At 50.0% G+C, this 16,687-nt stretch overlaps 2 non-coding genes and 1 pseudogene across 2 annotated transcripts; all 3 read left to right on the forward strand.

Annotated features, from left to right (window-relative positions):
* The first annotated feature begins 1,361 nt into the window (after positions 1 to 1,361).
* On the forward strand, positions 1,362 to 1,445 carry TRNAS-UGA (transfer RNA serine (anticodon UGA)). Its single transcript has one exon. It is a non-coding gene; the product is annotated as a tRNA-Ser (tRNA).
* Positions 1,446 to 15,145: 13,700 nt separating this feature from the next.
* LOC149344852 (uncharacterized) lies at positions 15,146 to 16,155 on the forward strand (annotated as a pseudogene).
* Positions 16,156 to 16,236: 81 nt separating this feature from the next.
* Positions 16,237 to 16,315, forward strand: TRNAS-UGA (transfer RNA serine (anticodon UGA)). The gene has a single exon. It is a non-coding gene; the product is annotated as a tRNA-Ser (tRNA).
* The last annotated feature ends 372 nt before the right edge of the window (positions 16,316 to 16,687 follow it).

Here is a 16,687-nt window from a genome sequence, read left to right on the forward strand (position 1 = left end):
GCGTAAAAGAATTCACCAAGGTCACCGGTAGTGAAGTGAATTGGTCAAAGTCCCTGGGGCTTTGGCACGGAGAATGGCCAACGAAGCCCGGCAATTTTGCAAACGTGTCCTGGGTGACGACCCCAGTAAAGTACTTAGGCGTCCCACTGGATGGTTATCGCGATAGCTATTCATACTGCAAAGCGCAGACGCAAGCCACGCGTGAAAAGGTGGAGAGGTGGAAAGGGCGACATCTTTCAATTTTCGCAAGGGCCACAGTCTGTAACCTGTCTTTTATGTCTAGGCTGTGGTACGTGATGAAGGAGTTGCATTGTGCAAGGATGAACGTACAGAGACTGCACCGGATCTTTGCAGTTTTTGTGTGGGCTGCTGACTGGGAACGCTGCAGCCGGACCAATTTGTTTAGGCGGGTGAAGGACGGTGGCCTGAGTCTGGGACACTTATTTCTTCGGCAGATTGTAAGCAGATTTTGTTTTGTGCGCGATGTAAGCAATCCGTTTTTGCGTACTGTGTGCCAATTAAGGCTCGGAAATGCACTGCCGGACTTTGTTGTCTCAACCGAAAGTTTCTCGGGACGTATTTTTGGTTACTTTAGAGAGGTTGTCGCCAGTGTTCGATTCCTGTCTGGTCGATTTTCGTATGAATATTTATCTTCTGTTAGCAGGAAGAAGTTGTACAAGGATTTGTGCGATGTAGTTCTTCCACAAACTATGTACAGGGCCTTGTACAATGGAGGCCTGGGACGCGACGTACTTAAGCGTGTGAAGGCGATGCAGGTGCCGCCAAGTGCAAAAACTTTTTTCTTTAAATTACATACCGGAACACTACCAGTAAAGGAATTCTTGGAAAGGAAGCATTTATTTCTACCTTGGGGATCACATTCTTTAATTTGTAAACAACCAGAAACAATAGACCATGTTTTTTTGCATTGTTGGGAGGGGGTATACTTTTGGGACATCTTACAAAGGACTTTAAAAAAGGAATTTCCGCTCGACTCTCATGGTATTCGGTACTTGCCTGTAGAGAGTGAGGATGGGACACCATTCGACCTTATTATGCTAATGAGCCTCCATTCTATTTGGCGCTCCAGAATGGCAGGATATCATCGCGATCCTGATGCACGGCCAGCACGGATCTATTTTCGGGAGTGCATGCATAAGTATATCGAAGTTCAGAAACTTGTTCCTGAAGCTCCCGAGTGGCTCGAAAGAGTGGAGCCTTTGGTGACGCTTAAGGAGTTTTAATGTGACGAAGCCACGCACCGCCAGGCGGATAGTGTTGTTAATTATTGCTCATTGTGCTCTGTAAGTGTATTTGTGTACTGTGGTTCTTGCCAAAGTCAGGCAATAAAGAAAAAAAAAGCAGTCGTGGCTGAGTGGTTAAGGCGATGGACTTGAAATCCATTGGGGTCTCCCCGCACAGGTTCGAATCCTGTCGGCTTCGCGTCCTGGCTGGCAGGGCTCCCTTTTCATTCGCATACAGGTTATACGCACAAAAGGAGCGAACAAATGCATTGATACGGACATATCCGCAGTCGTGGCAGAGTCATTCTACTTCCGGCCATGCCAGTGAACGGTCGCAGAATCATGATCTCCGGTGGAGCGGCGATAGCGGCCCTTGCTGGCCGCGGAAACAGGTCCGACATTGAAGCAGATAAGGATTACGAGATTATTTTGCCTACTCTGCCAACAGGACGTGTTGTTCTCAACACGGTGTTTTTGCACGGCGACGTGCGAGCGCGGCCTTACAAGGTCGAAGACTTTCGTGACGCCCTCGCCCAAGCGGGTGCGCTCCCCGACGTTGTGGCGTTGGGGGCGTACCAAATCAACCATGTTTGGGCGGTGACACTCAACAGCGCTGAAGCAACGAAGCGATTGGCGGCTTTCAAGGAGCTTCCAATTAAAGGACGCCGGTGTCTTATATTCGACCCCGAGGACCACGTGCTGAAACTGCGGCTACACTGGATGCTGCACGGCGTCGCCGACGAAGATATCCGGACTGCGTTTGCGGCCTTCGGGAACGTGACGGAGGTAACCCGTGAGCGTTGGCGAGTGCAAGGAGTGAAAGAAAAGGGCTCCACCACAAGGATAGTTCTGCTCAAGCTGAAGCCTGGAATGAAGGCGGACGACCTCCCCCACCAGATAAGAGTCGCCGGCGAGCTTGCACTTGTGGTCGTGCCTGGGCGGCCCATGGAGTGTTTGCGTTGTCAGGGAAGCGGACATGTCCGATGTGACTGCAAGATACCTCGCTGCTCACGCTGCCGACGCTTCGGACATTCGGAAGATGGGTGTGTCCGCACATACGCTGCCGCAACAGTGCCAGCGCTTAGAGAGGAGACACCGGAAGACGTTATGGACGTCGTCGAGGCTGAGGAAGCAGCCAAGGGGACCGATGGTGTGGAAAGCTCTGCGGTAGCCCCCAGCGTGACAATTCCGACGACCACTGAAAAAGAGGCGGGCGAGGGCGTGGACAAGAAACAGCTACTGCCATCCGTTGTTTCGGAGGTGCCTGTGAGCGAGGAAGCGCCCCTTCAAGGGACAAGTGCTCCAGCGGCATCGGCGGATGAGAACACCAATGCGGAGGACGGCGGCCGGTCAACGAGCGCTGGCAGTGCGTCGAAGCGCACGCACGCCGACGCCGGTGACGGAGCGGATAAGTAGCTCCCTGGCAACGCCGAGGAACCACCAGCGAAAACTGTGCAGGGACGACGACCTTCCTTCAGACCGCAACCTAACGTCGCGACGGGCCGTAGGGCAGCCGAAAACCCGCTCTTGCAGCACGTCCAGCCCGATAATTACGATGGCGGCGGGACTTCTGGAAGCGTCTAGCGACGTGCTAGGCGCGAAAGGTAAGCACCATGCTCCCAGCGTCCATATAAAGTACGAAAATGGCGATGCAACAGTCACTGAGCGTAGTAACGCTTAAAGTCCGTGGGTTTGCATCGAAAAGAAAGCAAAGTCAAGTATACCGTATTTTAACGGACCAGGACGTGGACGTGTTGGCGGTTCAGGAAACCAAAATAGAAGGGGAAGAGGACACGGGGAGCATGGTGCAGCGTTTCACGTCGAGGTACGATGTGGCTGTTAGTCACGCGGTTGGCACATCGGCCGGGCGCCTTCTGTTCGTTAAGAAGTTGCCAGGACTGACAGTGCAAGAAGTGATTTCATGTATGCAAGGTCGCTTTATTGTTTGTGACTTCGTTTTTCATAACAGCGAATGGCGCGTTCTTTGTGTTTATGCACCCAATGCGGCTGATGAAAGGTTAAATTTTTTCGTGAGCATCCAGCGATATCTAAATAGTGGGCGACAACTCGTCGTTATGGGCGATTTCAATTGTGTCTTAAGTGCTCGAGATAAGACAAGTAGCCGCGCCTTTAGAGACGCAAGCACGGATGTTTTGTCGCAGCTAGTTGGCGAATTTGCTCTAGATGATGTAGCGGAGTGTTTGGAGGGAGCGCGCAGCGTGAAATACACGCATTTCCAAGGTTCTAGTCATGCCCGGCTCGACCGTATTTATTTATCGTTGGATGCGATTCCGAAATGCCAAAATTATGTCGTTATGCCAGTGTCTTTTTCGGATCACTGTCTTGTGAAATGTACAGGTGCCCCAAAAGTAATACGGAGCACGCGAGCTGTGACTGCACTGGAATAAACTGCATGTCAGCGCGCTCTATCAGCAGATGCGCAGCAAAAAGCGACGGTACGTCGGCCCATCCGGCTGACCCATCTCGATAACTTGATGCTCGCGTTATCGCCGCCACGAGCGAAGCTGCGCTGCTACCATCAGTGCTCGCCAGGGGCACTTTCAATACATAGTGCAAGGGTTTGTTGTTGGTCCGCGCCGTGTAGAAAGTGGCGTTCGGCAGGTTGCACTTTTTGCTTTTTCAGGAATGCCACCATTTTCAGCCTGCGAGACCGCCGTGGTTCGCTCTTCGCTTCGCGGCGAGTTGTGACAATGAAAACAGAGCAAGCTTCACGAAGGACGCAGAAAGGGAAGACGACACACAGACGCTGATCTAACAGTGGAATGTTTTGCCCTGATCGTCTCCTCTTTCTGCGTTCGTTGTGAAGTTTGTGCTGATTTTACCGTGATGAACAAGCTCATGATGTGTTCGTCGAGTTTGTGCGGAGCTATAGAATACAGACGTTTCGTCCGTCGCTTTGGCAAGTGTGGTCAACTTTTTCTTGGTTCAAGTAAGTTCATGAAAAAAAGAATAACATGCATGTGTTGCCTTCGTTGTTTTCATTATAAAGATAGGGAAAGCAATCTACGTTGGAAAGTAATCTACCTCGTATCAGCCACAGAACGAGTCCAGATGAACTTTGGGTGGGAGGCTGTCAAGAAGATGTGGGACAACCTCCAAAAGCGACGTCGACCCCTTGTACGAATCTCTTCGGCGCTTGACCTATGTCGTCAACCTGCGTGGGGCTTTACCAGTTATGAAACTGTTGAGTTGCATAAAACGGCACCTTTCGAGGTTATTTTTTTTAACTGCCTCCTTTCTGCCACCCATTTCTACCTTTATTTCGTTAGGTTTTTGTTCTCCAGTGTAAGAAATTGAATTCTTGTTGAAGAAATTGGTCTTGAATTATTAGCCCACTTGCTATGCCATTGAGCACCTATTTTTATCAAAGACAGCACATGCATGCTATTGTTTTTTTTTTTGTCATGCGTTCCCTAGAGCGAAGCAGTTTTCACCGCTTTTTCCAAAACTTGCTCGAGTGCTTATACTCGTCAGCGCACAAACTCGCCACCATGTGTAGCACAAACTTCGGCTGTTGCGCAGACAAAGATAATGCAGTTCCTTACGAAGCATAAAGCGCACGGTGCCGATGGCAAACATTTAAGCAAATCCAAAACTCGACACCGACATCACGGAGACGGAAGTCAGAGCGGCCCTCCTGACTCTCCGCGCCAACTCCGCACCTGGTGCAGACCAAATCACAAACTCCATGCTGCGTAATCTGGATGACCAATCGCTCCCCCACATTACGAAATACTTCAACCAGTGCTGGAGGGAGGGTAACCTCCCGCAGTCCTCGCGCCACGCGAAGCTAATATTCATACCTAAACCCAACAAACCACTTACACTTCAAAACCTTCGCCCTATTTCGCTAACCTCATGCCTTGGGAAGCTCCTAGAGCATGTTGTGTTAGCGAGACTCACAAGTCACATGGCGGACAACAATCTTTACCCGCATAGCATGGTAGGGTTTCGCCCCCATCTATCCGCACAGGACGCTAAGCTGCAACTCTCACACGACATTTTCGATCCGCTTCTTCCGGGTCACACCAAGGCAGTCTTAGCTTTGGATCTCTCCAAAGCTTTTGATCGCATTGAACATCAGGCGATCATGACTGCTCTATCCCCCTTGAATGTGGGTGTGCGCACGTATGCCTACATTCAAGCATTCCTCACTAACCGCACAGCTGAGATACACTTCGGCCCTCTGTCTTCCCCCTCCTACACTCTTCAGAGTATCGGCACCCCTCAAGGGTCCGTCCTTTCCCCCTTTCTCTTTAACATTACCCTCATCCCCCTCGCCCGAAAATTGGCCACTATTCCCCACCTGAAGCACACTCTTTATGCCGACGATATCACCCTGTGGACCACTCACGGCAGTGACGGAGCCATAGAGAACACCTTACAGGAAGCAGCCACCCTCACCCAAGATTACGCACGGACCATCGGACTGTCTTGCTCCCCAGAGAAGTCCGAACTCTTCCTCATCCGGCCTAAGAACCACCGCTGCCCCCGCTCCCCCATTGCCATTGAACTGAATGGTGACCCGGTACCTGAGGTTGGAACCCTTCGTGTATTGGGCCTGCACATCCAGAACGATGGCAAAAACACCACCACCCTCAAGAAACTCAAGCAGGTTCTAGGCGCGATATCGCACCTCATCCGCAGAGTTTCTGGACGTCATAGAGGCATGAAGGAGCGCGACCTATGTCGCCTCATTCATGCCTTTGTCCTCAGCCGTGTGCTGTACACTACCCCATACTTACACCTATCCAAACATGACATAAACGCTTTGGATGCTTTGATTCGCAAGGCATTCAAGGTAGCACTTCACCTTCCCCTCAACACACCCACAGACAGATTACTAGGCCTGGGCCTCCACAATACGATCGGGGAACTGGTGGAGGCCCACCGACAGGCCCAATACATCAGGCTCACACAAACCTCCACAGGTCGGTATATCCTGGACACCCTAGGAATCAAAATACCGGCCAACGACCCAACCCTCCTCGCCATCCCACGATCCCTTCACCGAGAGCTCCTCATCAGGCCGCTCCCGAGGAATATGCACCCGTCCCACAATGAGCAGCGCCGCAGAGCCCGTGCGAAGGCACTCCATCGAGCGTACGGCCCCCAGCCGGACGCCGTGTGGGTGGACGCTGCCTGCACGGGTGATGAAGCGACAGCAGCTGTGGTGGACTCCTCTTTATCCGCCCTCCTCACACTACCTCTCCCTCCAGACACTTCCCCAGAGGCTGCAGAGGAAGCCGCCATTGCCCTTGCTATAACCCGCACGGAAGCCCGGTACATTTTATACGACTCTAAAACTGCGATTCTAAATTTTTCTCGAGGCCGAGTCCATGTCCCTGCTTTTCGCATACTGGACTCGCCCGATGCCCCCCCGCCCCGCCAAGTGGAGCTGATATGGGTGCCCGCGCACTCCGGGAATCCCGGAAACGAGGCCGCCAACCTTTTAGCCCGAGGTTCTTTAAACCGGGCTCAGGTGGCCTCGGATCGGGGATTCACGAGGGATCGCAAGCACTCATTCAGTGAGCTGACCCAGGCATACAGAGCCTCTCGCCAGCTCTACCCCCCGCCCCACCCCTCCCTAGATAACAGACACGCAACACTCTGGCGCAGATTACAAACACATACTCTCCCCTCGCCCCTTACCCTAACCCACTATCATCCCTCCTTCCCCACTACTGCTTGCGCCCTATGCCCAGAACCCTTCGCTTCTTCCCTCCACATCCTTTCCCTCTGCCCGGCGGACCCTCCCCCGCGGGACCTAGAGAACCTCAAGACCTGGGAGGACTGGGAGACCCTGCTGCGCTCGGAGGACCCGGCCGTGCAGACCATCGCCACCGGCCGTGCTGCCAGTGTTATGGACCTTCGGAACATAAACACTTGAGTGCAGTGGGGTCGTGCGGGGACCCTGGGGCGTGCCCCGAATTCCTCTGTAAATAAAGTTTTCTCTCTCTCTCTCTCTGCACGGCCCGAACGAACAACAAACCATGAGGTATTGAAAGCGCCCCTGGCGGGCAGGGACGGTAGCAGCGCAGCTTCGCTCGTTGAGGCGATAACGCGAGCATCAAGTTATCGAGATGGGTCAGCCGGATGTGCCGACGCCCCTTCGCTCTTTGCCGTACATCTGCTGATAGAGTGCGCTGGCATGCAGTTTTTTAAGCATGAAATGCTTTTAGCTCCCGTTGTCGGCAGTGTGGTGACGTCACGCCGAGACCGAGAGCCATCATCCGGGCTCTGAAACGAGAACATCCGGGCACCGTACGAGACTTAACGAGATTTAACGAGACTCTCTAAGCCCTCCTACGCGACCGGCATGCAAGCGCCGGTTGGTCTCCAAACGAGTCACAAAAAATAACTGCTGCCAGTGCCTTCTCAATGTTTATCAAGATATCAGTCGAGCTGTGGGTTAATAATGCACGGAATTATAATTTCCGATTTTTCATAACCCGTGCAAAAAGCACATACATGCCACAATATTTAAGCACGAAATGCTTTACGGTGCGGTTCGGGTGTCCACCGCGATGACAGAGAATTACTGCTCCATTTCCTGTCCTCAAAAAACGTTGCGTTCAAAGGGCAAGGCACCGCGCCTAACGGGTGGTGGCGTTCCTACCTTCCTGTAAGGTGCGGCTCGGGTGTCCACCGAGATGGCAGAGAATTACTGCGTAATTTCCTTTCCACAAAAAGTGTCGCGTTCAAAGGACGAGGCATCACGCCGAACGGGTGGTGGCGTTTTGCGGACTGCCTGGCAGCGCTACAACCCGCTGTCGCGTTCCACTCCTAAAGGCGAAGCTTAAGCGTCATTAATTAGCAGTTTATTAGTATTTAGTCATTAATCAGTCATTACACACCAATCAGTAATTTGTCATTACTTCGTCATGAATTATGTGTGACGTAATCCAGTGGTAACATCACCAGTGTCACATACGCAAAGTGGTGCTGAAAACGCTTTCGCCTCTACGCACTTCGGACAGTTTCGAACGCGCTGCATATACATTCTTGTCAGGCCTGCGTATCGTCGTGTCCGCGTGCGCTTCGCATTATGCCCGTAAACATTTCATGCTTACTCTACTCTCGGTTACGGAAGAGGCAGTTTTTTCCATTTCGGCCGCCGCTCGCGTGCTCCGTATTACTTTTGGGGCACCTGTACAATCGGCCCTAGAAACCGAAAGAAAAAATTTGTGTGGGGACTGTGGAAGCTAAACTCCAAACTCTTAGAAGATGAAGCTTTAGTTGAAATAATTGTAGGGAAGCTTAAAGAGATAGAACAACGGCCTTGCACCACCATTGGAGAGCAGTGGGAATGGTGCAAAGAAGAAATTAAGATGAAAGCTATAGAAAGAGGCAGTTGTATTCGACATGACGAAAAGCGAGAAGCTTGTTTAAGGGCGACACTAAATCAGTTAATAGCGCACGAGTGCAAAGAGCCAGGGGTCTATAATGACGATATCAGAAAACTGAAAAAGAAAATTGAGTTACTAGATGAAGATCGATATCGAGGAGCGCTCGTTCGCGCCAGGGCCGAAAGATGCGCAGCAGGCGGAACGCCCACTAAACGGGCTCTCGGTCTCGAGAAAGCGCATGGTCGTCGAAACGACATAGAAGAGATAGAGTGGAACGGCAACCTCGTGACAGATAAAGACGGCATTGCACGTGCGTTTTACGAATACTATCAGCAACTGTTTGCATTTCGCGACATGAACATGGACAGGTTTAAGCGCGTGTTTCTTTCTTCCTTGCCACGACTAGATGCTGACACAACAGAAAGAATGGAGCTGCCGATTTCCGAACATGAAGTTGAGCGTGCCATTGATAATCTAAATCCAGGGAAGTCGCCAGGGCCTGATGGCTTGAGCGCGGCTTTTTATAAAGCATTTAAAAAAGTGTTGTCCCCATTGTTAGCTGCAGTATTTAACGAAGGCTACGATCTTAACTTGTTGCCGCCTTCTTTTGCGTCGTCACATACTGTACTAATCCCTAAAACAGAACAAACTGAGAAATTGAGATTGGTGACGTCATACAGGCCAATAGCCCTAACAAATGTTGATTACGAGATACTAATGAAAGTACTAGCAGCCAGATTACAGACCGTTATTAAGGAGATTGTTGGGCCTCACCAGACTTGCGGGATCAAGGGAAGGACCATTGCTACGAACATACATAAGGCGAGATGCGTACTGGAGTGTTGTGATGCAACATGCGGTAGCGTTGCGGTTCTGCAACTCGACCTTGAAAAAGCGTTTGATTGTGTTTCCCATGATCCCTTGTTTGCAGTTCTAGATTACATTAATGTGGGTTCTGTTATCAGCGAGGGCGTAGCCTTGGCGTACCGAAACTGCACTACAAGATTAATTGTCAACAAGGAACTTGGTGCACCCGTGAACGTGCGACGTTCGGTGCGTCAGGGTTGCCCCCTCAGCCCGCTTCTGTTCTGCATTTATATTGAAACTTTGTGCTTGTCAATCGTTGAGAATGAATCTGTACAGGGCTTCCAAGTCCACATGACGGAGGTCAAACTTTTGGCGTATGCTGATGTCGCAGCCGTCTTCTGTACGAACAGAGAGAGCGTTAGCGTGGCAGTCGAAGCCGTGAAAGATTTCAGCACGACCACTGGAAGTCCGGTGAATTGGGGAAAGTGTCTAGGGTTTTGGCACGGAGAGTGGCCATCGACGCCTTACACGTTTGCCAACGTGACTTGGGCCACAACACCGGTTAAGTACTTGGGTGTGCCTCTAGAATGCTATGAAGACAGTGAGCCATTTTGGCGCGATCAAGCCCAAGAAATCCGTGAGAAGGCTGACAAATGGAGCGGTGTGCCGCTGTCTATCTTTGCACGCGCAACGGTGTGTAATCTGTTTTTTGTTGCCAAGTTGTGGTATGTAATGCAAACGCTTCACTGTTCCAGGTTAAACATTCAGAGGCTGCATCGGGTATTTGCCGCTTTTGTTTGGGCGTCGAATTGGGAACGGTGTAGAGGGGATAACTTGTTTCGGCGTGTCAAAGACGGGGGTCTTGGGCTAGCACACTTATTCGCCCGACAGCTTGTAAACAGATTCATTTTCTTCCGCGACGTAAATGATCCATTTCTGCGCACTGTTTGCCAAGTAAGGCTCGTGCGGGCGTTGCCAAATTTTGTTGTTGCCACAGAAAGTATGCCAGGGCGCCTTTTTGGTTTTTTAAGAGACGTCGTAAACTGCGTCAGAATTTTGACAACTCGTTTTTCGATTCAATATTTGTGTTCAGTCAATAGGAAAAAATTGTATAAGGATGTGTGCGATGACTTTTTCTCCGTTCCTGTGTACAGAGCCTTGTACAACGGCTATCCGGGTCAAGATGTATTGAAGCGGGTCAAAAGGATGCCAGTTTCCCCAGGAAAAACGTTTTTCTTTAAACTGCATACTGGAACGTTCTCGGTAAAAACATTTCTTGAAGACAGGGGTTTTTTTCTGCCATGGGGGTCGCTTTGTTTAATATGCAAACAGCCTGAGACAATAGATCATGTTTTTCTACACTGTTGGGAGGGGGTTTATTTTTGGGACGTGCTGCAAAGAACCCTTAAAAAAGACTTACCGTTAGATACACATAGCATCAGGTTCCTGTCAACAGATAACGAAGACGGCATACCTTTTGATACCGTCATGTTAATCGGTCTGCACAGCCTCTGGCGGTCCCGGATGGCTGGGTATCATTTAGACCCCGATGCTCGCCCTGCAAGGCTCTACTTTCGTGAAAGTATGCATGCCTTTGTTGAAATGCACAAATTGAAGTGTACAGTTCCAGAATGGCTGCCATGATTAGAGCCCTTGATCTATTTGAGAGAGTTTTAAAATGACTACGTCATCCCACCTAAGGATGACAGCTTCCTTATTACTATCATTTCCACGTGAACTTTTGGCTGTGAGTTCGCTTTATTTTTTCCGTGTGCGATTTTGTACTGTATAAGTATCCGGAAATAAAGAAAAAAAAAGAGTGGTTAAGGCGATGGACTTGAAATCCATTGGGGTCTCTCCGCACAGGTTCGAATCCTGTCGGCTGCGCGTCCTGGCTGGCAGGGCTCCCTTTTCATTCGCATACAGGTTATACGCACAAAAGGAGCGAACAAATGCACTGATATGGACACATCCGCAGTTGTGGCATCCGCAGTTACGAAGTTATGCTGCCCCACCTCCCTACAGGTCGTATAGTTTTAAATACCGTATTTTTGCACGGCAACGTTCGAGCGCGGCCGTATAGGGTCGAGAACTACAGGGACGCCCTTGCCCGTTTGGAACTGCTTCCCGAGGTTGTGGCCTTGGGAGCATTTCAAATGAATCATGTGTGGGCGGTTACGTTTAAGAACCCTGAAGCTGTAAAGAAAATCCTCGCTGCCGGGAGCATTAGCGTCAAGGAGCACCGGTGTCTCGTGATCGACCCCAACAAGCAAGAGGTGCGTGTTAAAGTGCACTGGGTTCTCCACAACGTGACTGACGAAGAAGTACGTGGGGCCTTCCTGCCGTATGGCGAAGTGTCCGAGCTCTCGAAGGAGCGCTGGCGTGTGTTCGGCGTAACAGAAAATGATTCAACAACCCGAGTGCTAAGCCTGAAGTTGAAGTCAAGCGTCACAGTTGAGGACATACCTCACCAGCTTCGTATTGCCGGTGAACCTGCGCTTTTGGTGGTCGCTGGAAGGCCCCCACTCTGCCTCCGATGCCAAGCGAAGGGCCACATTCGTCGCGACTGTCGAGTAACTCGGTGCTCGCGATGTCGCCGGTTTGGTCATGACGAAAGCCAATGTGTACCCACGTACGCGACCATGACAGGGCCTGCAAGGAATATTGACGTGGCTGAACATGTCATGGATGAGGTGGAGGCCGAGGAAGCGTCAGGGTCAGCTGGAGGCAAAGCAGCAGCCGATGAGAAGAGCGCTCAACATTCCAGCGTTTAGCACAGCGAGACAAGCCTGGTCAAGCCACCTCAGGAGTTACAACACGCCCCTGAGGAAAAGGCGAGCCAGGAGATGCAGCCTGCTGTAAGAACTTCTGTGAGCCCAGTAGAGGGGGCGCACATAGGGCAAGAAAATAACGACATCACAATGGGAAACACTGCGGTTTTATCCACGAAGTGCGGTCATCTCGAAACAGTGCAAGGTGACCAATCAACAGACGGCGCCCCTTCGGAGGAGCCGCCCCCTAAAGCGGCGCCGACGCGACGGGCGTCCTTCAAGCCGAAGCCAATTATTCCACCAGACAGAAGACCAGCGGACGCGGCGCCTAAATAGCGCTTCAACTGCGGTAACGCGCTACTGCCGCGTCCGGATCAACATGCAACGTTGCCGACCATAAACCATGGAAGGGAACTTTGAGCGCGACCGTCAAACTTCCGCCATGGACTGGGAAAGTGCGAGGGACAGCTTAGCTGCGATGCCACAGTGTACGGAACCCTCTGCAGTGTCGTGGTGTCCTGAGGTGAGCACTCCCCGAACTGCGGGTGCCTTTAAAAATGGTGAAGGAACAATGTTTCACGTGCCACTGCGCGTAGCCACGCTGAACGTGCGGGGACTGGCGGCGAGGAAACGGCAATGCCAGGTCAGTCGCCTCTTCCTAGAAAATGAATTGGATATAGTCGCATTGCAAGAAACAAAGATTGAGAGCCAGGAACACACAGAGAGCATGGTTGAAAATTTTCGGTCCCGATACAGTGTCTGTATATGTCACGCGGTTGGCAAACCTGGAGGTTGTGCGTTATTTCTGAAGAATAATCTGGCCATTGCAAATGAAACTGTTGTTGCGTCCGAAGGAGGACGGTTGCTGGTTGTTGATTTTAGCTTTTCTGGATATGCTTGGCGAGTGATTCGTGTCTACGCTCCTAATAGTCAAAAGGAGCGTGTCAGTTTTTTTGAAAAAGTCGAGCTGTATTTGAACTGCGAGAAAAGTGTTGTTTTGATGGGCGACTTCAAATGCGTTTGCTTGCCAGAGGATCGAGTCGCGAACGTTCCGGTGCGTGATCAGTGTATACAGCACCTGGATGCAATAATTCAAGAACACGAAATGGAAGATCTTGGTTGGATGTTGTCCCAAGGCTCGCACCCGTGCTTTACGCACTTCCAACGCGGCAGCAATGCGAGGCTAGATAGAGTGTATGCAAGCATAGGATTTGTGACCGTGTGCAGTAAATATAAAACACGTTTCATTTAGCGATCACAGCCTTGTGATGGTAACCTTTGGTAGTAAAGCCGTTAAGACTCGCTTCAACTGGAAACTTTGGAAATTTAATGTGAAACTGTTAGAAGACGAAACCTTCGTTGAACAAGTTAAAAAAGAAGTGACTAAAATGTCTTCCGCCCAGTCAGGAAGCTGCGCACGTAACTGGGAAAACTTTAAGAACGCCGTCAAGATACTAGCGATAGAAAGAGGAACTATCCTTCACCAAAATCAAAGGAAAATAACCGAAGAATTGCAGTGCCAATTAAACTTTTTGACATGTATGGAAACAGCAGTGCCTGGGTTGCACATAAAAGGAATCCGAGAAGTTAAAAGCCAGCTAGAAGCTCTAGAAACAGATAAGTACCGAGCGGCTGTGATAAGGGCACGCGCTGAAAAGCTGTGGGCGCGTGAAACGCCCAGCAAGCGTGCGTTGTGTGACGAAAGAAGATATGCAGCAAAAAATGAAATCCGACAGATTCGTTACCGCAACAGAATAACGACCGATAGAGAAGAAATTGAGCAGGCGTTTGTCGAGCATTACAAAGAGCTAATAGGGAATGAAAGAAGCGTGAAGAGTGGGCTGTGCGATGATTTTTTGCAGCTCATGCCTCGATTAGACGAAGATACACGAGCTCGTCTAGAACAGCGTATTAGTTGGAGGAGGTTCAGAAGGCTATAGATGAACTACCGCTGGGGAAAACACCAGGGCCGGATGGTCTAGGGGCTGCTTTCTATAAAACATTCAGAAAAGAAGTCAGCCCTATTTTGTATGAAATGATCACAGAAGCATATAGAGTAAAACAAATGCCACCTTCCTTTCGTACTACTCACTTAGTACTTATCCCTAAAACAGATGACCGAGAGAAATTGCTGTCAGTGGGGGCTTACCGTCCGATAACCCTCACAAATGGTGACTATAAGATTTATATGAAGATCCTAGGTCGACGTTTGCAGAGTGCGATCACGAAACTCGTTGGACCGCACCAAACGTGCGGAGTGAAAGGCCGTACAATTTGCACGAATATGCACGTTGTTCGCAGTGCCCTTGAATGATGTGATGTATTCGGGGGCCAAGTCGCAATGATGCAACTAGACCTGTCGAAGGCGTTTGATCGTGTGGCGCACGATGTCCTGTACTCGGTTCTGGAACAAGTGAATTTAGGCAGTGTAATACAAGATGGGCTTAAAATGGTCTACAGCAACTGTACGGTGCAGATAATTGTCAATAATAACCTGAGTGAAGCCGTCCCTCTGCGTTCCTCCGTTAGGCAAGGATACCCACTTTCGCCCTTGCTGTTTGCGCTTTATCTCGAGCCTTTCTGTTTAAATCTTATTAACAACGATCGAATTAATGGCTTCAGGTTTCAGTCATCTAATTTTAAAAATATTGCGTACGCAGATGACATAGCTGTATTCTGCAGTGACCGCGAAAGTGTCCAGGAAACTGTTGGTGTCGCCAAACGGTTTTGTCAGCTCAGAGGTGCTGAGATTAATTGGGAGAAGAGTGTCGGCTTTTGGCATGGAAATTGGGATATTACACCGCCGGCGTTCGCGAGTCTGCAGTGGACAACCGTGCCATCGAACTACTTGGGTGTGCCTCTAGAGCACTATGACAAGAGCGCTGATTTCTGGAATGAGGTGACACCAAGAGGAAAAGAAAAAGCAAGGTCATGGCAAGGACGAGAATTGTCGATGTTTGCGAGGGCGACAGTTTGCAACATTTTCTTAATCGCCAAGGTGTGGTATGTTTTGCAGTTTTTGGCTATGTCGCGAGTAAATGTGCAAAAAATGAACAGGGTGTTTGCTGTGTTTATATGGAGTTCAAGTTGGGAGAGGGTCAAAAGAACTAATTTGTTTCCAACTGTTCAAGATGGCGGTCTTGGTCTCGCGCACCTGTTTGTCCGCCAGCTTGTGTCCCGATTTATGTTTGTGAGGAATCAGAACGACCCCTTTTTGCGTTCAATGATCCAAGTACGACTGAGCAGCGCTCTGCCTGATTTTGTAGTGTCTACTGTAAGATTGTCAACTTATGGTGTTAGAGGTTACTTGAAAGAAGTTGTGGACTCTGCGCGATTCCTGAAGGTGCGGTTTTCACTGGAGTACCTCAGCACTGTAAAGAGGAAAAACTGTACAGAGATCTGATAGACATCATAATGCCTGTGCCTCTTTATCGTACAATAAACTCTGGAGGCCCAGCGCAAGATGTTCTCAAAAGAATTAAAAAGATGCCAGTTAAGGCAAGCACAAAAACATTCTTTTTCAAACTACACACGAGTACTTTGCCGGTTAAGATGTGGCTTGCGGACAGAAGCATATTTGTGCCATGGACAACGAACTGCTTGCTTTGCAAGAAGCCTGAAACCATAGAACATGTGTTCATTGAATGCTGGGACCCAATTTTTTATTGGGATGTTTTACAACGTACGCTTAAGAAAGAGTTACCCATATCACCAATTGGCATTCGGTACTTACCGGTAGACAAAGATGACACAGGTGTCCCTTATGACATGATTATGCTCCTGGGCCTGCATAGTTTATGGAAAACTCGAATGGCTGTCCGGAATGGAGATGTTGTTATTCGATCTGTCAGGGAGAACTTTGTGGAGAGTGTATGTCACTTACGAGATGTGTACCAAGCACAGGCGCACCCACCTGTATGGTTGAGTGTGCTTCATGAATTGGTGCAACTGAAGAAATTTTAACTTGTGACCGGCCGAAGCAGGCCGAGTTCTTTTAGCAATGTATCGTGCTTGGTTCAATAAAAAGGTTCTAAAAAAAAAGTAGTCGTGGCTGAGTGGTTAAGGCGATGGACTTGAAATCCATCGGGGTCTCCCCGCACAGGTTCGAATCCTGTCGGATGCGCGTCCTGGCTGGCAGGGCTCCCTTTTTATTCGCATACAAGTTATACGCAAAAAAGGAGCGAACAAATGCACTGATACGGACACATCTGCAGTCGTGGCCGAGATTCTACTTCCGGCCACCGAGCGTGATGAACGCTTGTGGAATGGGCTCCACTGGAGCAGCGATTGCGGCCCGTGCCGGCCGCGGAAACAGGATTGCTGAAACTGCTGATAACGAGTATCAGGTTCTTTTGCCAACTTTGCTTACCGGACGGCTGGTGTTAAACACTGTTTTTCTTCATGGCGATGTGCGACGGCGGCCTTTCAAAGTCGAAGACTTCCGTGATGCCCTGGTCAAGAACGGAACTCTCCCTGACGTGATAGCGGTGGGGGC

This window comes from Amblyomma mixtum, chromosome 5, assembly GCF_055824585.1.
Source record: "Amblyomma mixtum isolate Tamu chromosome 5, ASM5582458v1, whole genome shotgun sequence".
Lineage (NCBI taxonomy): Eukaryota > Metazoa > Arthropoda > Arachnida > Ixodida > Ixodidae > Amblyomma > Amblyomma mixtum.